General features: G+C 43.2%; 1 pseudogene; it reads left to right on the top strand.

Moving 5' to 3' along the window:
* Nucleotides 1-15,207, top strand: part of LOC137750336 (ubiquitin-like-conjugating enzyme ATG3) — a 58,671-nt pseudogene extending 43,464 nt beyond the window's left edge.
* Nucleotides 15,208-27,225: the final 12,018 nt, after the last annotated feature.

Consider the following 27,225-nt stretch of genomic DNA (forward strand, 5'->3'; position numbering starts at 1 on the left):
TAATAGGCCTGATTTATGGCACTCAGCATGGGACCTGGCTGCTGAGCTCAATCACTGTGGCTCCCCATGGTGGGGTTCATGTGCTGTAACCAGCCTGGAAATTGGAGAGGAATTTACCCCCTGCTGCAGAACATTACATAACAATCAAGGGAAACAAGCAGAGGCAGGAGGGGGCCCCCCCCTCCTCAGCTGGCACTGGCAGCCTGGCGCAGCTAAGGAGGCAGGACTAGGAGTGTTCTGCTGGGGCTCTCCTGCCGATGGGACTGGATTCTAGGGTGGCCCAACCAGAGCTGGCATTAGAGCCTGCCACGGTACCAGCATCAGCCCGGACACTTCTGGAAGAAATGGATGAAGAGGCAGGCTCCAAATGGGGAGGGGGCTGCTATCTAAACCCATGTCACAGATCCTAACAGCACTTAGGGACGATGCGTCAATCGGTGACTACCTGATTGGCAACTGGGAATTGTTCCAATAGGACCTGAAATTGACATCTGCAACATGAGAGCATGAAACAAAATGAAGATGGGCAGGAAGATGGGAGCAGGTCGGCACAGGCGTCGCGGGTCATGGTGAGGAGTTTGGGTTTTCTTTCAAGTGCTCTGGGCAATCACTAAAGGGCCTTTCTTGCCTCTAGACCAGCTGCCTCCCTACAGGTAACCATAGGATAGATGGGGCCTGTGGCAGCTGATTGTGATAACTTAGTTCTGATGATCGCTCAAGAAACATGAATTCTTATCCATTTATTAAAACAAGCCTAGTAGGTGTCCCAGTTGGCAACTTGGGAAGGCACTGAGTCACCATGCAGTACCCATCAGAGGGTAATTAAACTCCCATCCTGACAAGATGCAGATGCTCGGACCTCAGAGACACTCTCCCACTCTGAATGAAGCACCAAGACAGGATTCCAAGTACCACTCTTAACTACTGAGTTTACCACCAGCAAAATGTGCTGGCCTAGAAATCAGCCAGTTATTTTTCAATAAGGTAACTTTCTCTTCCACTGAAATCTTACATAGACATCTGATGCATTTATGACCATGGAAATGAATGATTCTTCCACAGTTACCTGTCATCCCTACTAGATGGGTACTCCTTAAGGGCAGGGAACATGTCTTCCTCCTTCATAGTTATATTGCTAATACCCAGAAGAATATCTAGTACATAGTGAGCACAGTAAATATTTGCTCCATCTGGAAGAAGAAGGAGTTGGATCAGAGGCAGTTTCATTAAGGCATCAAATATTAAGTAAACACCTACTGTGTGCCAAGCCTTGCAGCCAGAGCCTGGGATATAATGGTGAACAAACCATCATAGCCTTGCCCCTATTTTACTCATAGCCTAGTAGGAGAAAATGAACATTCATAGACATAAATTTACAACTGAACTGTGTGGTAGCAAATAGAAGTACATGGGGCTATGAATATATAGCAGGGGAAACTGATCTAGTCAGTGGAAGGGCAGGAAAGGCTTCCTGGAGGAGGTGTTATTTCATCTAGGACCTAAAGGAAAGGTAATATTTAATGAGGTAATTGGGACAGGGGAGAATGGAATTGTATTCCATCCAATCAGAAAGAACAGCATATGCAAAACCCCCAAGAGAAAGCATCTGGCCTCTGGACCCTATCTTTCAACCACAGCATCTCTGCATTGGTCTGTTTTACATACTGGGCTTCCAAGATAACATTCTTTAGAAAAAATTGTTTGACAGCTGAAACACAAATGCTGGAAGTCTAGACAACCAAATGACCTCAAAGGGCCCTAGCAGCTCTTAAAATTCTCTACGTACAGACTCAAAGGAGTGGGGCAATGGCCTGTATGCATGGGTCAGGGCCAGAAGTCAAGGGTCAGAGGTGACTGAACAGACCCACGGCTCTGAGTGGTGAGCTGTGGCTAATGAAAAAACAATGTTCATTTGTTTTGGACTGGGTGGGGGGAGAGGGTTTCCTCCACATTGTAGACACACGTATTGCTGTTCTGGGCATTTCTAAATGAGTTCAGCGTCTTAAAGTGGGTTCTCAGAAGCAGATATCCATTTGCCTTCACAACTTATAAAATGCAAATCTGTTAATTTCATTTCATACATCCGTTCATCCAATATTCACTGTGAATGTATTTTAAGACATGGTCTTAGTGAGATATGCACTATGGAGATTAACAGGACACGGTCTCTGCCCTCGTGGAGATTGTACACACTTAACAGAGATCTAATATTTAACCTCAAATATCTGCTATCGGCCAGGTACTGTACCAGACACTTTACATGCATCATCTCTCTCAATTCTCCCAAAAATTTAATGAGATTAATACAGGCCCCATTTCAGATTTGAAAAATGAGTTTCAAAGAGGGTAAGTAACTTCTTCAAGATCACACAGCTGGTAAGTGGGGAACCGGGATCCAAATTCAAGTCCATCTAACTCCAGAGCCTACATTCATGATCACCACAGTCTGATACTTCAGTTAAGGAAATAAAAGAAAGAAAGAAAATCACAAAGAATTAGAAGAAGCTATAGGTAAATGTTTACCTGATCTCATTCTGAGAAGGATTTTCAAAGTGTAACAGAAAAGGAAAAAAACAAAAAAGGAGCTTGATAGCTATGAACTTTTAAAACTTAAAATTTCTACTTGTCAAAAACACCATATAAAAATTTGAGAGGTAAATGAGAAATAGCAAAAAAAAAAAAAAAAATCTCCAACATGTATGATAGACAAAGCTTTAATAGCCTCAATATAAAAACGTGTTATAAATCAGTAAGTAAAAAAATGACCTCTTCAATAGAAATATGGACAAAAGATACAGCTCTCGAAAGGGTAGAAATAAAAAATGACCAACAAGTGCACCCAAAATTATTATAAAAGTCTTAATAATCAAAAAAGTGAATACTTTAAGAAACAGTGGTACATCCTGCTTTTTCACCATGAAATTGGCAAAGTTTAAAAAATTCTAAATAATTCTACAGTTGATGAATGTGCTGTGAAATGAACATGCTCATATGCTGCATCAGTGTCTAGGGAGCATTTGACAATATGAATTAAGAGCCTTTAAAAAGATTATAGCCTTTAACTCAATAATTTTACTTCAGAAATTTATCAGAGATGCAGACAAAGATGTGTACAGCAAGATGTTCAGCACAGCATTATTTATAGTATGGAGAAACCATAAATCAAGTTAAAGTCCAACAATAGGCAGACAGCTCAATCAATATTAGTGCATCCAGATGATAAGGTAATAGGTACCCATTAAGAATCATATTTTTGAAGAAACTTTAGAAGCATGATTCATTTGTTTATCTACCTGGAAGGAAATATACCAAAATATATTAACTATTACAGAGGCAGATCACGGTGGTGGAATTGAAGATTTTTTTTTTATTATTATGTCTGTCTCTATTTTTCCAATTTTCCTGCAATTTGTCTGCATTACTTTTGCAATAACAAGTATATGTGTATCTCTTTTACTTTTTAAATGAGCATGCACAAAACTCAGCTCTCCATTTTCTTTGCTGAAACTCACTTCTCTGCTTTAAAGTCCTTCTGCAGTTGACAAAAAACCCTGAGTCACCCTTGACCACCCCCTTCTTGTTTAATCCAACTCCACCTTGCCAGTTTTACCATTTCATTACTTCACTTAGGGCTCTTGTCTCCTTATGCCTAGACTGTAGCACCGGCCCCTTAACAGATGTCCTGGTTTATATCTTCCAACCCCACCCCGGACTCTCCTCAAGTTCACTTTACTTTCCACTGCCAGATTAATCCCCTTGAAGCAAAGATAATATCCTGTTATTGCCTTGCTCCAAAATCTTCAGGGATTTTCTAGTTCCTCAGAATAAAATCCCAAAGTCCTTTATCTGGAGTATAAAAACAGGAGCTACCGAAGAGGAGATTTGATTTGTAATTCTCATGGTCTTGATTTTGTATGCAAACTTCTGTGGCTAAACTATAACCACCTCTAATGTTTTTAATGATACTAAATTGCTTTGTTCCTGAACTTAATCTTCCCTTTCGCCCTTATCTACCACCCAATAACCCACCCAAACTAGTCCTTCTCCATGCTTTTCATAAGACCATACCCAGCACAGAGTGGAAGTTTGTGGGTGGTACAGGGGTTGTCAGACCTGAAGACAAGCCGGCACCCCATGACCCAGGCCTTACAGAGTCTCTCTTCTACTATAACTTTGTGATACTCTTTTATTTAAAGGATGGTGAAGGGGCTATGACCTGAAAAAAAGAAAAAATCAATGGCTCTCCGCTAATAAAGGTTCCTATGTGGTAAATGTGCTCTTGGGAAGCCAGATCCTGCCCTTCTCCACGGCATTGGCCTGATGCCCCAGAGTGATTTACTCTGCGGTAACATGATGGAGCCTCCGCCATGAAAGGGAATTAGATAAAAATGCAATAAAAGAGGACAAAATCAATCTGCTTACAGTTTTGTTTAATAAAAATTCATGAAGGATGGGCAGGCAGACCCATAAGCAATGTGCCAGTTCTGCCACTGGCTGGCTGTGGACCCTGGCTCAGGCTTCAGGCCCGGGGAGGGGGCTCATCCGAGGGCTGGCTGAGTGAGCCCTCCCCACTGCCAGCGCTGCAGACTGGGCTCCCCCCGTGCCAGGCCAGGGGACCTGCCTCGCTGAAAGAGGCATAAACCAGCTAAGGCCGTGTTGATTGAAGCAATCGCCAAGCCAAAGAAAGATAAGAGACCTTTTAGATGGGATTCGTTTCCCTAGAAACCAAGGTGCTCCATGTGTTCTGGAATGACAAGGATTCTCAAGCCTGACCAACTATTTTTCTTTCTTATTGTGGAAAGAACACTTACCATGACATCTACCTTCTTAACAAGTGTTTAAGTGTACACTACGGCATTGTTAACTAACGGCAACGGTGCCGTCCAGATCTCTAGAACTTACTCTTTTTTTATATATATATATATAAAGTTATTTATTTTATTTACTTATTTTTTTTTTTTATTTTTGGCTTCATTGCTGTGTGCAGGATTTCTCTAGTTGCCGCAACCGGGGGCTACTCTTCGCTGTGGTGCGCGGGCTTCCGTAGTCGTGGCTTGCAGGCTTAGTTGCTCCGCGGCATGTGGGATCTTCCCGGACCAGGGCTCAAACCTGTGTCCCCCGCATTGGCAGGTGGATTCTTAACCACTGCACCACCAGGGAAGCCCTCGAGACCTTATTCATCTTGCAGAACTGAAACTTTATACCCATTAAGCAGCAGCTCCCCATTGCCCACCTCCCCAACTTCTGGCAACCACTGTTCTACTCTCCATTTCTATGGGTTTTACTACTTTAGATACTTCATATAAGTGGACTTATGCAGTATTTGTCCTTCTGAGTTTGGCTAATTTCACTTAACATATGTCCTTAAGGTTCATCCATGTTGTCACATCCTGTCACATGGCAGGATTTCCCTCTTTTTTAAAGCTGAATAACACTCTGTTGTATGTATAGACCACACTTTCTTTATCCACTCAGCTGTTGGTGGACATTTAGGTGGTTTCCATAGCTTGGCTATTGTGAATAATGCTGCAATGAACATGAGAGTGCAGATATGTCTTTGAGATCCTGATTTTAATTCTTTTAGATAGACAGCCAGTAGTGGGATTGCTGGATCATATGGTAATTTTATTTTTAAATTTTTGATGAAATGCCATACCATTTTGCATAGCAGCTATGCCATTTTGCATTCCCACCAACAGTGTGCAAGTGTTCCAGTTTCTCTATATCCTCACTAATGTTTATCTTTGTTTTGTTTTGTTTTTTTTATAATAGCCATAGGTATGAGGTGATATCTCATTATGGTCATACATTTCCCTGATGATTAGTGATGCTGAGCATATTTTCTTATGCCTATTGGCCATCTGTATGTCTTCTTTGAAGAAATGTCTATTCAAATTCTTTGCCTATTTTTAAATCAGGTTATTTGGATTTTTTGGCTATTGAGTTGTAGGAGTTTCTTATATTTTTTGAATATTAATCTCTTAACATGTATGGTTTGAAAATATGTTCTCACATTTAAAACAGTATGGTACTGTCATAAAAACAGACACATAGACCAATGGAACAGAATAGAGAGCCCAGAAATAAACCCAAGCACATACAGTCAAATGGTCTTCAACAATTGTGCCAAGAATAGGGAAAAGTCAGTCTCTTGAACAAAGAGTGTTGGGAAAACTGGATATCCACATGCCAAAGAATGAAATTGGACCCTGTCTTACACCATACACAAAAAATCAACTCAAAATGGATTAAATATTTAAACATAAGACGCAGAACTGTAAAACTCCTAGAAGAAAACATAGGGGAAACGTTTCATGACATTGGGCTTGGCAATGATTTCTTGGATATGACACCAAAAGCACAAACAACAAAAGCAAAATTACACAAGTGGGTCTACATCAGACTAACTAAAGAGCTTCTGTACTCAAGGGAAATAATCAACAGAGTGAAAAGACAACCTACTGAATGAGCAAGTATTTCTTATAGTAGAAACTCTTTCTGTCCATAAAACATTTATTTAAAACATGTCGCCCTCTGCCAAAGATTTCATACCTTTGGGTGGAAGTGCCAGACCAAAGACCCACTGATCTATAAAAGGGATCAGCACACTATGGCTTGCAGGTCAAATCTGGCCCACCACCTGATATTAAATAAAGTTTTATTGGAACATGGCCATGCATATTTGTTTACATACTGTCTATGGCTGTTTTTGCACTACAATGACAGAATTGTTTAGTAATGACAGAGCCTAAATATTTACTATCTGGCCCTTTACCAGAAAGGTGTGCCATCCTCTGATCAGTATCCCAAGGATTCTCATTCATCCCCCACACTAACTGATGTACCCATTCAGCAGAAATTTCATAAGCTCCTACCTGCCAGGCAATATCCTTGGACTTCGGAGAGAGTAGAAACAAATAAGATTGGAGACCCTGCATTGAAGGGATTGGATTGATTTTCTATTGTTAAATAACAAATTATCACAAACTTAGTGGTTCAAATAGTACCCATTTATTATTTCATAATTGTGTGGGTCAAAAACCCAAGTGGGCTCATCTGAGTTCTCCGCTGAGTTTCAAGGCAGAAATCAAGGTGTTGGCCAGGCTGGACTCCTATCTGGAGGCTCAGGGGAAGAATTTGATTCTAAGCTCATTCAGGCTGTTGGCAGAATCCAGTTCTTTGCAGCTGCTCTAGATCTGAGGTCCTTTCTGAATGTCAGGCTGGAACCACTCTCTGCTGCTAGAGGCCACCCACATTCCCTCTCACATCACCCTCTCCATCTTCAATCCAGCCATGGCATATCGAGTTCCTCTTCTTTGAATCTCTCTGGCTTCCCCTTCTGCCAACTGCCAGAGAAAGTGTTTCTGCTTTTAAGGGCTCATGTGATTACATTGAATCCACTTGGATAACGCAGGGTAATCTCCCTGTTTTAAGGTCAACTTGCTATATAACATAGCATAATCATGGGAGTGATATTCCACCTTATTCATTCACAGGCTTTGGGTATTAGGGTGGGACATTTTAAGGGCTATTTTAGAAATTATGCCTTCCATGGGTTATAAGTAATGTACTTGGTAGGATAAACTAGCTAACTATAACAAACAGACCCCCAAATTTTGGTGGCTCAAAAAATAAAAGGTATATTTATTCTCACATAACTTTCCAGAGGAGAGGTTCCAGGTCAGTGGAATTCTGTTCCAATAGTCATTCAAATACCCAGGCTGATAGTGGCCTTGTCATCTTCAACACTCCAAGCTCACCCTACTTGCTGCCGTCACAATGGACCAAAAAGGGAATAGACACAGAGGAGCACATGTAGCGGGGTTATGAGTTAGGTCTGGACATGGTCGAAAGTACTTCTGCTCATATTCTATCCAAAATAAATTATTCACATCTAATTTGAAGGGGAAATAAAAGACGGTGTCTCACTGAGGAATCATGTATCTATCACTTTTATTACAAAGGAGGAAAGGATGGCTTTTGATGGTCAGTAGGCGGTCACCTATCCAAGTAGGAATGAAGGCGCTGATAGCTATGAATTGACAACTGATTACAGCTGTGGCCGCTGAGACCATACATGTCAGCGTATACTAACTTTCTAAATACATAGTTCTTATTGCATTTAAAAATGTCAGTATCCAGGCCAGAGACATTGCCAGCGAGGCAGGTCTGGGGGTCCCTGGAGCTGGACTTGGGAGGGCTCTCTCTCCCTCTACTTTGTCCAAAATGTGTGGCAGCAGATGTCAGAGCAGAGAAACTCATTCATGGGCAGAAAGATCTGGCCTTGCTCTCAGAAGCTCCTAGTCTGAGGGACAGAAGAGGAGGAGATGCAGGTAGTCCCCTACCCCCAGGAAGTTACCTTCTGGGAAAGAGAGGAACATGGAATAGGGCATGGCCCTAGGACCAATTAAAGCAGTGTTCCAGGTGGCCAGCTGAGGACAAAGCCTAGGAAAGCTTCCAAGGTGAAGTGGGGGGACATCAGACCCCAAGAAGAGGAGTGACAAAGGGGGAAGGGAGCCTCCCTTAGGCCAGAACCCAGAGATGGTGAAGCCCAAGTGAGGTAGCCTATGCTAGGAGAATGGGAGAGTGAACTGAGAGGGTCCCATGAGGTAGCGAGAGGAGAGAGGGAGGGAGGAAGAAGGCTGGTCGACTGGGTGCCGATTAGGGCAGGCTGTGGCCAAGACATCTTCTTACTCCATGACCACATCCAGTGCTTTGTTTGATGTCTCCATCAGTGTCTGCTGGCTAGTCTTTGGAGGAGGACAGTGCTCTAAGAGGACCTGCACATCGAGAAGCTATCAAACGTCTCTTTCATTTTCTCCAGTGTTGGCTCAGGGCAGGATGTCTCCTCTGGTCTGCAGCATGCTGTCTTCATAACTGCTCTTTCACTGCCCTGTTTCTCCCAAGTGCTTTGGCCATGGCAGCCTGTTTCTTTTAAAGGATCGCGGAGGCCTGAGGCCTGGGGAGAGTCCGTGCAGCAGGGGGACTCACCCTGGTGGCTTGCCCAGCATCCCAGGAGCCAGCCCGCCCAGGTGAGAACAGGCATGGTATGTCTTTCCCCTCTCAAATACTCCCAGGACAGCATACAGTTTGCCTGAGCCTTGCACACAAGGGAGGTGAATGAAGGTGGAAATCAAGTTCATGCTCCACTCACCAGCAGCACAGCATCCACCCCGAGGAAGAGGCACCTTTTCCTGATTCGCCAAAGGTGCTGCCCAGGCAGCAGCCCCGGTTCCTCCCCTCATCCCAAGCCCAAGAGGGGCAGGGATTCAGGGTCAGAGCATCCTGCTCCCCAGAGGACCCCCCCCACTGGGTACCACTCTTCCTCCCCAGATGCCACAGGCTTGGCTGGTCCCTCTGAGAATAGCTGCATTCTGGTCTCTTAGAGCAATGTTTCTCAAACCTTAGCATGCCTTAGAATGATCTGGAATGCTCATTAAAACACTGGTGCCTGGGCCCTACCTGCACAGTTTCTGGTTCAGTAGGGCTCGGGGTGATCCTGAAAATTGGCATCTTTAACATGTTCCCAGGTGATGCTGCTGGCCAGCGTCCACACTTGGAGAACTAGGGTCCACACTTGGAGAACCACCATCTTAGCTCCTCCTCCTGGTTCAGCAAGAGGATGAAACCAGCTCAGCGGCAGCTTCAGGGCTCCACGCAGCCTTGGTGTTCAATACATGCACATTGGGCTTCCCTGGTGGCGCAGTGGTTGAGAATCTGCCTGCCAATGCAGGGGACACGGGTTCGAGCCCTGGTCTGGGAAGATCCCACATGCTGCGGAGCGACTAGGCCCGTAAGCCACAATCGCTGAGCCTGCGCGTCTGGAGCCCGTGCTCGGCAACAGGAGAGGCCGCGATGGTTGAGAGGCCCGCGCACCGCGATGAAGAGTGGCCCCCGCTTGCCACAACTAGAGAAAGCCCTCGTAAAGAAACGAAGACCCAACACAGCCATAAATAAATAAATAAATAAATAAATAAATAAATAAATAAATAAATAAATAAATAAATAAAATTTTAAAAAAAATACATGCACATCAATTTTAGTGAATGGGAGCAGTGAAGGGGAGATTGTTGATTGAATTTGGGATTCCATGAACAACTGGCTCCCTTATGTCCAGACCGATTAAGTTAATGGGAAACTCAAGGGCTCGAGCAGCATAAAATGTGGAGAGAGGCAGGGCCTGAGAGTCTGCAGTGTTGAACTCTGGAGAACCTCCTGCCAAACCGTCAGAAATAATAAAAATAAATAAGTTAACTTTTATCATTTTTTTAGATTCCACATATAAATGATATCATATGATATTTGTCTTCCTCTGCCTGACTTACTTCACTTACTAGTATGATAATCTCTGGGTCCATCCATGTTGCTTCAAATGGCATTATTTCATTCTTGTTCATGGCTGAGTAATATTCCAAAACAGAAACAATCTCACAGACATAGAATACAAACTCATAGTTACCAAAGGGGAAACGAGAGGAAGGAATAAATTAGGAGTTTGGCATTAGCAGATACAAACTACTATATATAAGATAAACAACAAGGTCCTACTATATAGCACAGGGAACTAAATTTAATATCTTATAATAAACTATGACAGAAAAGAATATGACAAGGAATAGATATATGTATGTATAGACACATATATACATATATGTATAACTGAATCACATTGCTGTACACCAAAACACAACACTATAAATCAACTATACTTCAATTAAAAATAAATAAATAATAAAATTATTTTTTTTTAAGAAATAATAAAAATAATAATGGGAACCACCATTTATTAAGCCTCTGCCCTGTGCCAGGCCCCGAGCTGAACGCCTTATGCCAGCATCCCAACACGGCTATGAAATGGGGACAGTGGGAATCCCTATTCTACATGGGAAGATAAAAGGGATCTCAGCCCCAGGTCCCATGATTGATGGAACAGCCCCGGGCTTCAGGCCACTTTCATTTGTCTTCAGACCCCGTGAGCTTCACCACCTTGTCAAGCTGCCTCCGCAGAGAGACTGAGAAAGTTGGAGGTCTGAAGCAGCTACACTCGGGGGAACGGTAGACCCGGCCCAGGGAGAGAAAGTGGTGTATGGGATCAAGCAGCCTGATTCCTAAACCTCAACCTGCCAGGTACTAAGTGCATGGCCTCAGGCGATCCCTTTGCCCTTGGTGCCTGAGTTCCCTGAGCTATAAAATGGAGATAATAATTCCAGCCCTTTGAGATGTTGTTGGATCAGATGAGCATATATACAAAACATCTGGTGCAGTGTTGAGCTCTTAGTAAGAGCTCAATAACGTTATTCCCTCTCCAAATGGGCACCTACCTCCTCAAGTACCTATTTCAGAGTGACCACTCAGAGGCATGTTTAGAAATTCTGCCTTGGGGAGTGGGGTAGGGGAGGCAATGGAGAGGCAGAACAGAGACTGACCTTCGAAAAGGTTGTTGTTACAGTCCCCGTGAGGCCAGCAGGAGTGGGCGGGAAGATGGGTTGACAGAACTCACAGAACCCATAACCACTTGCAGAATTCACTCAAGGACCGATGCCAGGTACCATGTCACTGGTAGTGGAGAGGGCTGTCTGTCCTGGAAACCGTTATTCAGCGAGTGGCCATACCAAATTGGACACCCAAGGGCAGGAGTTGTATTGAGAGGATACCACGCTTCGCTCGGTGACTCCAATACCCAGAAGCCCACTGCTCAGGTCTCCTCAGATCATCCAGAAGAAAAGAACTTGGGGACCCCCTCATTGTCAGGCCAAAACAGTGGGCACTGGCGGGGAGACACCACTGTATTCTGAGTCACAGCTCTAGCACCAACTCACAATAGCCCTCACTTCTGTGAGCCTCAGTTTTCTCATCTGTAAAAGTGGGAATGATAAAAATGATGCCTATCTGAGGACGTGGAGAAAAGAGAACACTTGTACACTGTTGGTGGGAATGTAAATTTGTGCAGCCACTGTGGGAAACAGTATGGAGGTTCCTCAAAAAACTAAAAATAGAACTACCATATGACCCAGCAATTCCACTCCTGGGTATATATCTGAAACAAAAACAAAAACACGAATTTGAAAAGATACATGCACCCCAAAGTTCATAGCAGCATTATTTACAGTTGCCAAGATATGGAAGCAACCTAAGCGTCCATCAACAGACGAATGGATTAAGAAGATGTGGTATGTGTATACAATAGAATGTTACTCAGCCATAAAAAAAAGAAGGAAATCTTGCCATTTGCAACAACACGGATGACTTGGAGGGTATTATGCTAAGTGAAATAAGTCAGACAGAGAAAGACAAATACCGTATGATATCACTTGTATGTGGAATCTAAAACATACCACAAACTAGTGAATATAACAAAAAAGAGGACTTCCCTGGTGGCACAGTGGTTAAGAATCCGCCTGCCAGTGCAGGAGACACGGGTTCGACCCCTGGTCCGGGAAGATCCCACATGCCGCGGAGCAACTAAGCCCTTGTGCCACAACAACTGAGCCTGCGCTCTAGAGCCCGCGAGCCACAACTACTGAAGCCCGCGCGCCTAGAGCCCGTGCTCCGCAACAAGAGAAGCCACCGCAATGAGAAGCCCGCGCACCGCAACAAAGAGTAGCCCCTCCTCGCCGCAACTAGAGAAAGCCTGCGTGCAGCAACGAAGACCCAACGCAGCCAAATAAATAAATTAAATAAATAAATAAATAAATTTTAAAAAATATATATATAACCAAAAAGAAACTGACTCACAGATACAGAGAACAAACTAGTGGTTACCAGTGGAGAGAGGGAAGGCTGGAGGGGCATGTTAGTGGTAGGGGATTAAGAGGTACAAACTAGTATGTATAAAATAAGCTACAAGGATATAGTGTACAACACAGGGAATATAGCCATTTTATAATAACTATAAATGGAGTATAACCTTTAAAATTGTACCGTACACCTGTAACCTATATAGCGTTGTACAACTATACTTCAATAAAAAAGTAAAATTAAATTTTAAAAAAGTAAAGGAAATGATGTATGACCACCCAAAAATGGTGCCTATCTTCAAGGTTGCTGTGGGGATGTATGTTGAGCCTTTAACATAAGTGCTTATTGCAAAGCAAGCTCTTATAAACATTAGCTGTTATTACCCTTGTTGTTATATTTACACCTGTGAGATCTTAGATAAGGTTAAAAAAAACTGAGTCGCAGTTTTCCCATTTTAAATGAGTATGTTCATAACATTGAGCCCCATAAAATTGTTTCAAAATTAAATGAGATCATGTATGTCAAGCTCCTAGCATACAGTAAGCACTCAATAAATGTTAAGGATGATTTCTATCTGGAGGTACAGATGGCCCCACAGCTAGGGTGAGGCGCTGTCCCCATTTGCCAGAGACTGTTTAGTTTTAGCACTGGCAATTCCATGTCCTGTAGACCCTTCTGTCCCTGGCAAACTGGGACAGTTGGTCACCCTCCAACAACACTGGGCCTTCCTTGCTCCCCCAAGCAGTATACGGGGAATTTCTGGCCCATGTCAACCTGCTTCTGGAAGCTGAGGCCAGGCTCCGGATTGCCCTTGGAGTCTCAGTGGCCAGCGTTCTCAGGATGAAGGGGTTCAGCAAGGCTCAGAGAGGGCCAGGGTCAGAGTCTGGTCCACATATTAAGACTCCTGGGGTGACAGACCCCCGCCCAGAGTGCAAACAGAGCAGCAGAAGCAAGGAAAAAAGGGAGAGGGTCTCTGAGGGTCCTCCTGGAATCAGAGAAGGCAGGGAACAGTGTTCCCGGAGATGAATAATGCAAGGCGAGGAGGCAAGGGTGGGAGGAGAAGCCCCTGGGCGCCCAGCCTTTTCCCAGCCAGGCTGCCACGGAGCAGGAAGCCTCCCAGCTAAGCCTGGGAAGCAGTTATCACTGGTAGGTGATTAAGTTACTAATCCTTCAGGGAGAAGACATTTAGAGGCCCATATTAAAGCAGTGCGCGGCAAAATTACATTCCGTTTCAATTTAGTTTAGCAATTCCCGTGATTTAGTTAAATGAAAAGCAATTGTTCCAATTAATAGTATTGAATGTTATTCATCAAAAGTGTCAAAACAGCTCTGTGGCTGCATTAGTAACCCATTCTCTTGTCAGAGATATGGATAATTCCCCAGGATAGGATGGGGCAATGGTGGAGTATGGGGGCTCTGGGGAAAGGTCAAAGTCAGAGGGGGTATTTACATGCACATGTATGTACATGTGAAGGCCCATGTGCATGTGGCCTGTGTGCATAGATGAGTGTATATGTGGGTATACATGTCCAGCATACATACAGAGCCAAACTGTACCCAAGTATTCATATTTATATTTGGTATGTGCATACACCAGTGTGCTTAAGTGACAGGGCACACGTGTGTGTGCGCATGTGCTTGTCTGTTCCTGGGCATGCATGTATATAGGTAAAAATATGTGCAAATGCCTCATGTGTCCATGTATTGTACATGTGTGCATTTGTGGGCTTGTGTACACAAGTATCTAGATAGTTGTGCATTCCAGTATATATGTGTGTGTGTGCAAGTGACCTTGCAGATATGTTGGTTTCCAAGGGGGTGCATTGTGAGCATGCGTGGGCATGCGCATCTTGAGGTACCTTCATATATATTGTAAGTGTGCTTGTATGTATCAGGGCAGGAGGTGAAGGGAGCTCGCTGCCTTGGTAGCTTAAGAGAAGACCCATCTCTTTCCATCCTTGTGTCATATGAGTGATCTGGCTTGTCTCTGGGATGCTGCCATTCAAATGCAGTTCCCATGAGGTCAGAGACTTTTTCTGCCATGTTCATGGTCATATTCTTAGGACTTAGAAGAGAGCCTGGCACAGAGTAAGCTTCAATGACATATACTCGTTGAATGGATTGGTGGATAGATGGTGAATGAGTAGATGGATAGATGGATGGATGGACGACGGATGGATGGATGGATGGATGGATGGATGGATGGATGGATAGATGGATGGATGGCTGCAGGCCCCTGGCTCTATCAGTAGTGGGTGGGTTTCCCGGTCTTCACTCTTCAGTGTGAATCCCAACCCCTCTGGCTTCCAGCTTCAGCCCTACAGCACATCCTTGGAAAACTCCATCCTGGGCAGGCAGCAGGCTCAGAAAGCCCCCAAGATGCCAGATTCAGCCAAAGCTAAGAGCAGAAAGGGCAGGGTCTTCTTTGGAGAAGCTGGGAAAAAGCTAAGCTCAGCACCACAGGGCTAACAGGAAGCTGGCCTGGCCAGACAGGCCCAAGGTCAAGAGGACACGGGCCAACAAGGGCCCTTCGGGGCTTGTACACCCTCAAGCCAGGGTTCCTATATCTGGCTTGTGTCCCTGGGCTGCAGCCACCAACTCCTGACTATGCCAGGCGAGTCCTTCCCTATCCCTGATTTCCTTCCTGCCCAGGACACCTGCAGGGGAAGCCACTTCCGCATCCTCGTCCAGATGCCGGTGAAGCTCATCATTAGCCCATTCCCACAGACTAAGAAGATAAAAGGAATCTACAAATGGCCTCCTAGCTCCGTCATCCTTACGTCCCAGACTTCCCTGGGCCTTGCTTCTCTCTGCAGCTGATCAGATTCTGGAAGGGCCCCAAGACCCAGAATGACCCATTTTGTGTGATGGTCAATCATCTTACCGTCAGTTTTGAGCTTTGACAGAGTTTAGCCTGGTCCACCTGCTGTCGGGGCCCGCCCCCTAGCGGCTGGCTCCAGCCCACATGCTGCCCTCACCCCCTGGCACCAACTCAGCCTGGTCCCCCCCACCCTCCACCGGCCTCAGCCAAAAAGGACCTCTAAGTCCTTACAAAGGCTCCACGAAAGCCCCATTTCCCCCTTCGCAGACACAGACGCAGGGATGCCAGATCACCCCCCATGCACACAATGGAGGCCTGGCTGCCCAGAGTCTGCATAGCCCCCGACAGCCCCCGGGCTATCTGTGCAAGTGTCCATCCATCAGGATGGTGATTAAGCACCAAGAGGAAGCGTTAGGATGTGATCCCTGAACCCGCAAGGCTCATAAAGACAATAGCTGGGACCTCGGTGAGAGGCACCAGGCGTCCTGTCTATTTTGGGGCAGCCCCGAGCATAGCTGGCCAACACCAAGGGCATCCTGGGGCTCGTTAATCTGTGTGGGAGTGACTGAGACAGGATGGAGGGTCTGGGAGGCCTTCCGCCAGCCGTTTCCTCCCAGCCTGCTAGCTGTTCTCTGTACTCCACTCCTGGAGCCCCTGGCCCCGGCCTCCGGAGACCCCTCCTTGCCCGCTCCCTAGGGTAGACCCAGCCACCTTCCTCTCCTTTCAAAGGCTTTCACTGAGAGCTTAGAGGCCCTGGCCTTTCTGGGATCCACTCTTTGTTTTCTCCCTGAGGAAGGCAAAGGAAGAAGTAAAACGCCATCAGCCTCATCCAGGCTGAGGCAACGGAGAATCTGCCTCGAAATAGCCTTCTAGCGCTCTGTTCCCACGGCCTGGGCTCCGTTGAGCCCGGGAGTAGCAAAAGGTTAATTGCTGGGGCCTTGGGCTCTACGGTGGGCTGGAGCCAGAGAACCAAGTGTTAAATATGCAATTGTTAGATATGCCTCTCCCCCAACCCCTTCTCTCCCAGTCCTTAAACCGTTGGTAGCTTGAAATTGACCACAGTGTAACTATTTACACCCCAGAAACTGGCAGACACTCTCAGACAAGCAGTATGAACAGGGGAGACATGGGCCCCTTTCACACCCCCTGGCTGGAAGTTCCACACCCAGATGACTTGGTTGGAAAGTATTGCTTGGGACAACATTAGGGCCACACAGACTTGGAGTGCACACCGGGCGTGTAGTTCCTGGCACCTCAACCCCACACCGTTCGTCTTTGCAACCTCTAACCTTGGATGGGACGAGGACAGGAAATCAGTCTTCAGAGTCAGACTAGATCCTACCTGCAGCCTTGTTCATGTCACTTCACCTCATTGATCTTTCATTTCTCAACAGTAAAATAGGAGCCATAATATCACGTTCTAGGACCAGAACTTTATAGGGTTCCTATGAGACTTGAATATACTGTGGCATGTGAAGCATTTAGCACCTTGAGGCCATTGTCGGACTGGCTGGTTGTAACTATGTAATAACCATCATCTGTTATTACCATGATTGCTATTATTACTTCCCTCATCGGGTATTTTTAGGCTAAAATAAAAGAAGAGTTGGAAAAACACTTGTATTACTTTTTTTTCTTTGAAATCCTTCTGATAACGCAAACCGAAAGTGGCCTGGTGCCTTCTTCAACTTTGCCTGTGACCAGGTCCAAGCATAACGGTTGGCTGAGACTAAGTAGCCAATGACTGGCAGGTGACCAACCACACAACTTGGTAACTTTTAGGGAATGTGACATTTCTAACACCACAAAAGAGTCCTGCTGCTTTTCCTTCTCACTCGGGATATGTGTCTTAGTGCCGATTGTTCTAAACCCTATTTTCTTTCTTTTTTTCTTTAATTTTTGAATTTTATTTATTTTTTATGCAGCAGGTTCTTATTAGTTTTCCATTTTATACATACTGGTGTATATATGTAAATCCCAATCTCCCAATTCATCCCACCACACACCCCCACCACCGCCACTTTCCCCCCTTGGTGTCCATACGTTTGTTCTCTACATCTGTGTCTCTATTTCTGCCCTGCAAACAGGTTCATCTGTGCCATTTTTCTAGGTTCCACATGTATGCGTTAATATACGATATTTGTTTTTCTCTTTCCGACTTACTTCACTCTGTATGACAGTCTCTAGACCCATCCACGTCTCTACAAATGACCCAATTTCATTTCTTTTTATGGCTGAGTAATATTCCACTGTATATATGTGCCACATCTTCTTTATCCATTCATTTATCGATGGACACTTAGGTTGCTTCCATGTCCTGGCTATTGTAAATAGTGCTGCAGTGAACATTGTGGTACATGACTCTTTTTGAATTATGGTTTTCTCAGGGTATATGCCCAGTAGTGGGATTGCTGGGTCATATGGTAGTTCTATTTTTAGTTTTTTAAGGAACCTCCATACTGTTCTCCATAGTGGCTGTATCAATTTACATTCCCACCAACAGTGCAAGAGGGTTCTCTTTTCTCCACACCCTCTCCAACATTTGTTGTTTGTAGATGTTCTGATGATGCCCATTCTAACTGGTGTGAGGTGATACCTCATCATAGTTTTGATTTGCACTTCTCTAATAATTAGTAAAGTTGAGCAGCTTTTCCTGTGATTCTTGGCCATCTGTAAGTCTTCTTTGGAGAAATGTCTATTTAGGTCTTCTGCCTATTTTTTGATTGGGTTCTTTGTTTTTTTAATATTGAGCTGCATGAGCTGTTTATATATTTTAGAGATTAATCCTTTGTCCGTTGATTTGTTTGCAAATATTTTTTCGCATTCTGAGGGTTGTCTTTTCATCTTCTTTATAGTTTCCTTTGCTGTGCAAAAGCTTTTAAGTTTAATTAGGTCCCGTTTCTTGATTTTTGTCTTTATTTCCATTACTCTAGGAGGTGGGTCAAAAAACATCTTGCCGTGATTTATGTCAAAGAGTGTTCTTCCTATGTTTTCCTCTAAGAGTTTTATAGTGTCCAGTCTTACGTTTAGGTCTCTAATCCATCTTGAGTTTATTTTTGTGTATGGTATTAGGGAGTGTTCTAATTTCATTCTTTTACATGTAGCTGTCCAGTGTTCCCAGCACCACTTATTGAAGACACTGTCTTTTCTCCATTGTATATCCTTGCTTCCTTTGCCATAGATTAGTTGACCATAGGTGTGTGGGTTTATCTCTGGGCTTTCTATCCTGTTCCATTGAGCTATATTTCTGCTTTTGTGCCAGTACCATATTGTCTTGATTACTATGCCTTTGTAGTGTAGTCTGAAGTCAGGGAGTCTGATTCCTCCAGCTCCATTTTTTTCCCTCAAGACTGCTTTGGCTATTTGGGGTCTTTTTTGTCTCCATACAAATTTTAAGATTTTTTGTTCTAGTTCTGTAAAAAATGCCACTGGTAATTTGATAGGGATTGCATTGAATCTGTAGATTGCTTTGGGTAGTATAGTCATTTCCACAATACTGATTCTTCCAATCCAAGAACATGGTATATCTCTCCATCAGTTTGTGTCATCTTTGATTTCTTTCATCAGTGTCTTATAGTTTTCTGAGTACAGGTCTTTGACCTCCTTAGGTAGGTTTATTCCTAGGTATTTTATTCTTTTTGTTGCGATGGTGAATGGGATTGTTTCCTTAATTTCTCTTTCTGATCTTTCATTGTCAGTGTATAGGAATGCAAGAAATGTCTGTGCACTAATTTTGTATCCTGCTACTTTACCAAATTCACTGATTAGCTCTAGTAGCTTTCTGGTAGCATCTTTAGGATTCTCTATGTACAGTATCATGTCATCTGCAAACAGTGACAGTTTTTCTTCTTCTTTGCCAACTTGTATTCCTTTCATTTCTTTTTCTTCTCTGATTGCCATGGCTAGGACTTCAAAACTATGTTGAATAATAGTGGCGAGAGTGGACATTCTTGTCTTGTTCCTGATCTTAGAGGAAATGCTTTCAGTTTTTCACCATTGAGAATGATGTTTGCTGTGGGTTTGTCATATATGGCCTTTATTATGTTGTGGTAGGTTCCCTCTATGCCCACTTTCTAGACAGTTTTTATCATAAATGGGTGTTGAATTTTGTCAAAAGCTTTTTCTGCATCTATTGAGATGATCATATGGTTTTTATTCTTCAATTTGTTAATATGGTATATCACATTGATTGATTTGCATATATTGAAGAATCCTTGCATCCCTGAGATAAATCCCACTTGATCATGGTGTATGATCCTTTTACTGGGTCGTTGGATTCTGTTTGCTAGTATTTTGTTGAGGATTTTTGCATCTATATTAATCAGTGATATTGATAATTTTCTTTTTTTGTAGTATATTTGTCTGGTTTTGGTATCAGGGTGATGGTGGCCTCACGGGATGAGTTTGGGAGTGTTCCTGCCCCTGCAATTTTTTAAACAGTTTGAGAAGGATAGATGTTAGCTCCTCTCTAAATGTTTGATAGAACTCACCTGTGAAGCCATCTGGTCCTGGACTTTTGTTTGTTGGAAGATTTTTAATCACAGTTTCAATTTCATTACTTGTGATTGGTCTGTTCATATTTTCTATTTCTTCCTGGTTCAGCCTTGGAAGGTTATACCTTTCTAAGAATTTGTCCATTTCTTCCAGGTTGTCCATTTTATTGGCATAGAGTTGCTTGTAGTAGTCTCTTATGATGTTTTGTATTTCTGTGATGTCCATTGTAACTTCTCCTTTTTCATTTCTAATTTTATTGATTTGCGTCCTCTCCCTCTTTTTCTTGAGGAGTCTTTCTAAAGGTTTATCAATTTTGTTTATCTTCTCAAAGAACCAGCTTTTAGTTTTATTGATCTTTGCTATTGTTTTCTTTGTTTCTATTTCATTTATTTCTGCTCTGATCTTTATGATTTCTTTCCTTCTACTAACTTTGTATTTTGTTTGTTCTTCTTCTCTAGTTCCTTTAGGTGTAAGGTTAGATTGTTTATTTGAGATTTTTCTTGTTTCTTGAGGTAGGCTTGTATTGCTATTAACTTCCCTATTAGAATTGCTTTTGCTGCATCCCATAGGTTTTGGATCATCGTGTTTTTGTTGTAATTTGTCTCCAGGTATTTTTTGATTTTCTCTTTGATTTCTTCAGTGATCTCTTGGTTATTTAGTAATGTATTGTTTAGCCTCCACGTGTCTGTGGTTTTTACATTTTTTTCCCTGTAATTGATTTCTAATCTAATAGCACTGTGGTCAGAAAAGATGCTTGATATGATTCCAATTTTCTTAAATTTATTGAGGCTTGATTTGTGATCCAAGATGTGATCTATCCTGGAGAATGTTCTGTGTGCACTTAAGAAGAAAGTGTAATCTGCTGTTTTGGGATGGATTGTCCTATAAATATCAATTAAATCTATCTGGTCTATTGTGTCACTTAAAGCTTGTGTTTCCTTATTAATTTTCTGTCTGGATGATCTGTCCACTGGTGTAAGTGAGGTGTTAAAGTCCCCCACTATTATTGCGTTACTGTCGATTTCCTCTTTTATAGTTGTTAGCAGTTGCCTTATGTATTGAGGTGCTCCTATGTTGGGTGCATATATATTTATAATTGTTATATTTTCTTCTTGGATTGATCCCTTGATCATTATGTAGTGTCCTTCCTTGTCTCTTGTAACAGTCTTTATTTTAAAGTCTATTTTATCTGATATGGGTATTGCTACTACAGCTTTCTTTTGATTTCCATTTGCATGGAATATCTTTCCCCATCCCCTCACTTTCAGTCTGTATGTGTCCCTAGGTCTGAAGTGAGTCTCTTGTAGACAGCATATATATGGGTCTTATTTTTGTATCCATTCAGCGATCCTGTGTCTTTTGGTTGGAGCATTAATCCATTCACATTTAAGGTAATTATCAATATGTGTGTTCCTATTACCATTTTCTTAATTGTTATGGGTTTCTTTTTCTTTATTTAATTTATTTATTTATTTAATTTATTTATTTTTGGCTGCATTGGGTCTTTGTTGCTGCATGCGGGTTTTCTCTAGTTGTGGCGAGTGGGGGCTACTCTTCGTTGCGGTGTGCAGGCTTCTCTTTGCGGTGGCTTCTCTTGTTGCAGAGCACAGGGTCTAGGGGCGCAGGCTTCAGTAGTTGTGGCTCGCGGGTTCTAGAGCACAGGCTCAGTAGTTGTGGCGCCCAGGCCTAGTTGCTCCACAGCATGTGGGATCATCCCAGACCAGGGCTCAAACCCATGTCCCCTGCATTGGCAGGCAGATTCTTAACCACTGTGCCACCAGGGAAGCCCTATGGGTTTCTTTTTGTAGGTCCTTTTCTTCTCTTGTGTTTCCCACTTAGAGAAGTTCCTTTAGCATTTGTTGTAGAGCTGGTTTGGTGGTGCTGAATTCTCTTAGCTTTTGCTTGTCTGTAAAGCTTTTGATTTCTCCATCGAATCTGAATGAGATCCTTGCTGGGTAGAGTAATCTTGGTTGTACGTTCTTCCTTTTCATCACTTTAAATATATTGTGCCACTCCCTTCTGGCTTGTAGAGTTTCTGCTGAGAAATCAGCTATTAACCTTATGGGAGTTCCCTTGTATGTTATGTGTCGTTTTTCCCTTGCTGCTTTTAATAATTTTTCTTTGTCTTTAATTTTTGTCAATTTGATTACTACATGTCTCGGCATGTTTCTCCTTGGGTTTTTCCTTGCCTGGGACTCTCTGTACTTCCTGGACTTGGGTGGCTCTTTCCTTTCCCATGTTAGGGAAGTTTTCGATTATAATCTCTTCAAATATTTTCTCTGGTCCTTTCTCTCTCTCTTCTCCTTCTGGGACCCCTATAATGTGAATGTTGTTGTGTTTAATGTTGTCCCAGAGGTCTCTTTGGCTGTCTTCATTTGTTTTCATTCTTTTTTCTTTATTCTGTTCTGTGGCAGTGAATTCCACCATTCTGTCTTCCAGGTCACTTATCTGTTCCTCTGCCTCAGTTATCTGCTATTGATTCCTTCTAGTGTATTTTTCATTTCAGTTATTGTATTGTTCATCTCTGTTTGTTTTTTTCTTTAATTCTTCTAAGTGTTGTTCTTTAATTCTTCTAGGTCTTTGTTTAGCATTTCTTGCATCTTCTCAATCTTTGCCTCCATTCTTTTTCCGAGGTCCTGGATCATCTTCACTATCATAATTCTGAATTCTTTTTCTGGAAGGTTGCCTATCTTCACTTCATTTAGTTGTTTTTCTGGGGTTTTATCTTGTTCCTTCATCTGGTATAAAGTCCTCTGCCTTTTCATTTTGTCTATCTCTGTGAATGTGGTTTTCCTTCCACAGGCTGCAGAATTGTAGTTATTCTTGCTTCTGCTGTCTGCCCTCTGGTGGATGAGGCTATCTAAGAGGCTTGTGCAAGCTTCCTGATGGGAGGGACTGGTGGTGGGTAGAGCTGTGTGTTGCTCTCCCAAACCCTATTTTCTTGATTTTAGGAGCACAGCTCCCAGTGAGAACCTGAGGAATGACGTCTACTCAGAGCCTCAGAGAAAGGAAGACTTTACCAGCTGCTTCTCTGGGGTCACATCAAAAGCAAACCTCAAAATCAGAAAAGGTTAGTTTTCCCCGGGAAGGAGCATCTCTGGCCCTTGGGTGAATGGAACACCCCATCTTTGCTCTTTAGCCCATCAGTGGGATGCCTTGTGGCAGGTCAGAGGTACCAAGAACCATAGCCAGCTCCGTCATCCTCTCATATCTGCTCCAGCAGGCCCTGTTTTGGGGGGACCAGTGGGGCAGAGGATGGTTTACTGAGGAGAAGCAGAGATTAAATAGTGTAAGGGACTCATCTGGTCTCAAGCCCACTTCTGTGCAGCCTTGAGCAAATGCTTTCATTTCCTTGAGCTTCTGTTTCCATGTCTGCAAAAACAAGAATAATAATGCCATCCTCAAAATCCTGGTAGAAAGAGTCTGTGTGGTAAAGTTTATGGAAAGCCCTGGTGCATAATTAGTGCTCAGAACGTATCTGTTTGGTATCTTCCTGATCATTGTGCAGAGATTTTGCCTGAGAGCCAAAAACCATGTATTAAGTACGACTGTTTATTGCTTGTTGCCCAAGCAGAGCCCTGGGCCCAAGAAGGCAAAAGTCTACTTTCTGACCTGTTGCTATGGTACAGGTAGGATCTCTGTTTCACACAACTTTCCTAAGCCCAGCTAGCCAGGAGCGTAACCAGGAGATAACCTTATTGGCTGCCATGGTAGCTGAGCCTCGCAAGGGCAAGATGCCATGAGCAAGAAAGTAAAGACTCAAAATCTCAACTCTTTGGACTAGACCAAAAGGATGAAGGTCTGATAGCATCAATACTTAAGGAGAGAAGGACCACTTGAATCCCTGACCCTTCCCAGCACATATGTTAAGTACCCGCATAAACACGTGGGCATATAGACCTGTGTGTACGCACATGCGTGTGCTTGGGCAGAGTTATGGATGCACGCTTGCCCCGTGGACTTCTTATGAGTATACATGTTCTATGTACATGTACTTCCCGGGCATGTATGCACAGGGAATGGGTGCATGTGGATATACGTGCATGCACACACTTATGTGTAGGCATGAGTGTTTGGGTCCCTGTGTCATGCCAGCATGGGGTGACACTTATGAAAGAGTGAATGAGGTGACTGCACACTCCTGTGTGTGCCACTCTGGCCACAGACCATGGCAGACCGCTGCAGGTGAATGAATGTGCAAACGTGTGCCTATGTACTTGCATGTATTTTTAGCAACAAAGAGTACAAATAAACAGCATAAACAAGATGGTTGGGAAGAGGAGGGGTTTAGATACTTAGGAAGACAAACAACCCTCACAAGGACTTTGGAAGCACCCATTATGTACAAATAATATACATGCTAATTACAAATTACTCTTTTCTGCTCATTAAAGCGAAACCACTGTGCTTTATTGGTTCAGTTCGGGTTGCTTTACACACTGGAAAGTAATAAAAATGGCTTTTGGGTCAGGAAGATGCCTGCGTGGGGCTGAGGAAACCATCTCAGGCTGTACGAATGGTGACCCAGACCAGGGGCCAGGGCACAGACACTGACTCCTCTGTTCCCCCTGAGGCCCACGTTCAATCAGTCACCAAATTCAGTGGAACCCACCTCCTTTCCTCCATCTTCATTGACACCATTAGCTCAGGTGGCCGTCTCTCTTCTCTGACAGCCCCTGGACAGCAGCCCATACTGCTTCCAACTGGTCTCCCTGACTTCAGTCAGGCTCCTCTCCAACCCATCCCCTAAGATGCTGCTGGCAAATCTGCCCACCCCACTCCCACACTTAAAATCTTCCACTGCTTTCCCATCACTACCCAGTAAATCTCAACCCCAGAGCTTGCCCAACCGTTACAGGGGCACCGAATACCTCTGCAGCCTCATTCCCAGCACTTCGCATCCAGCAAGATGGAGTGACTCTCAGACCGTTTCCCAAGCCCATCCTCCATCTGGTTGAGACTTCCAGGTCTGAGCACACATTTTTTCTCAATCCCCAGTGCCCTCTCCTTTCTATTCCTGCTCCACTGGCTGGATATGCATGTTGGGCTCCTATTCCATCTTGGAAACCCCTGGTCTGGGAAACCATCCCCTGGTGCCTCTGGTTTCTTCCTAAATACTCCTCTTGTCTCCTCTATGCTTTGTACCCAAGCACCTGTTTATCTGTTTATTGTCTATCTCCCCAGCTAGACTGCAGGCAGGGGCTTTATTTATTTATTTATTTTTGACTGTTATGTGCATGTCTAGCACCTAGAACACTTTCTGACACATAGTAGACATTTAATAAACACGTGTTGAATGAAAAATTAATTAATATCTTTATTATACTGCTCAACCCTCCATATTATCACTGCAACTGATATATCTGCTTTACCCCCTTGAGATTAGGGTTTTTTAATTATGATTAAACACTGAATTGAGCTTCCCCTCCCCCCACATGTATTCTCAGGATGTCCTTCTTGTCTCACCAGGATCACTGCTTTTTGATAACGGCTAGTTCAGAGTCAATTCTGCTCTTTTCACAGATTAGAGTTGCTAGGGTTCAGGTGCACCACCTAGAGGCTGAAAGGTGAAACACCTCAGAAAAGAAAGCCCCAGAAGAAGCCTTCTTGGTGGCAAGCAGGATGCAGTTACCCTAATCATTATTTCCAACACACTTACACTTGAGGATGGGTCAAAAGAGGCTCCCAGTCTCAGCTTCAGTGATCTGTCCAGAATCGGTCTTTGTCACACGTTCTGGGTCTTGGTCAAAAGTCCAGGGTCCCCCCATTCTTCCTACTATATTCTCCCTTTGCACCCTTTCTGCTCTACTGACTTCTGCCCTGCCCATCTTGTTCAATCAAAGAAGTTCTCATAACTTAGAAACTCAAACAATTGTGTTACTTCTCTCATGCTCCATAGACCCATGTGAATATTGTTCATCCTCTACCTAATAGCTTTCTAGATCCAGGCACCAAGAAGTGGGGACTTGGTAAACCATAACAATTTTCTGCTTACAACTTTTCCAAAGCCACTGGTTGACTCCACACTTTAATCTTCCTTATGTCCCTCTTCCCAGAGATACTTTTCACCATGACTTCTTATCCCTCCCTATAACACAGAAGCAGTGGTCAACTTTTAAAAGGCAACTTCTTTCACCAAAACCAAAATACTTCACTTATCTGGAAACTAACCATATAATTATTTGTTAATACGTTAGCATCCTTCAAGACATGTCAAGAGTTTTTGAAGGCAAGATTCATCCTATCAATTTCTATATTCTAAGTTCCAACCCAGGCTTTTTTTCTGAAAATATGGAACATTTTGATGGACTGTTCTTCCAAGCTCAGGGGTCTGGGAGCGCTTGGAGTTTCCTAAAATGCTAAAATGTGAATATGAGGACATCGGAGGGTACATGAGAAGGAAAAGTAACTGTTAAACCAACATAAGGAAAATGGGGATACCGGTAAATTGACCCAGTGCTTCATCCCTAGGAAAGGGTTTGCAAAGTTATTCACATAACTGAACAGCAGTGAATTTCTCCATAAGAGAGTGCAAATGAAGACTGTCAGAATACAACATAAAGAAGATCCGAACAAAGGGAGAGATATACCATGTTCATAGATGCAGAGACAATAATCTGAAGATCAGTTCTCTCCCAAAGCAATCTATCTCTTAATTCAATGAAAAATCTGCCAAAACAATATATATATATATAGAGAGAGAGAGTGACATACAGCAAGTTGATCCTAAGATTCATAAAGATGAGTGGAGAGCAAAGGACAACCATGATAATTTTGAAGGACAAGGAGGAAGAAAAGAAAGAAGAGAATGAGGGTGAGAGGAACAACTTACCTTACTAGATATAAACAGTAATCATTCTTATAACTCAACAATAAAAAGACTCAGTTTAAAAATGGGTAAATGATCTAAACAGATATTTCTCCAAAGATGATTCATAGTAACCAATAAGCACAAGAAAAAAAATGCTCAACATCATTAGTCATCAGCGAAATGCAAAAAAACCACAATGAAATAGTACTTCATACCTATTAGGATGGCTATAATCAAAAAATTGTAAATTAACAAGTATCGGTGAGGATGTGGAAAAATTAGAATCCTCATACAGTGCTGGTGGGAATATAAAATAGTGCAGCCAACTTAAAAAATAGTGTAGTGGTTCCTCAAAAAGTTA

The sequence above is a fragment of the Eschrichtius robustus genome, chromosome 16 (genome assembly GCF_028021215.1).
Source record: "Eschrichtius robustus isolate mEscRob2 chromosome 16, mEscRob2.pri, whole genome shotgun sequence".
Taxonomy (NCBI): Eukaryota; Metazoa; Chordata; class Mammalia; order Artiodactyla; family Eschrichtiidae; genus Eschrichtius; species Eschrichtius robustus.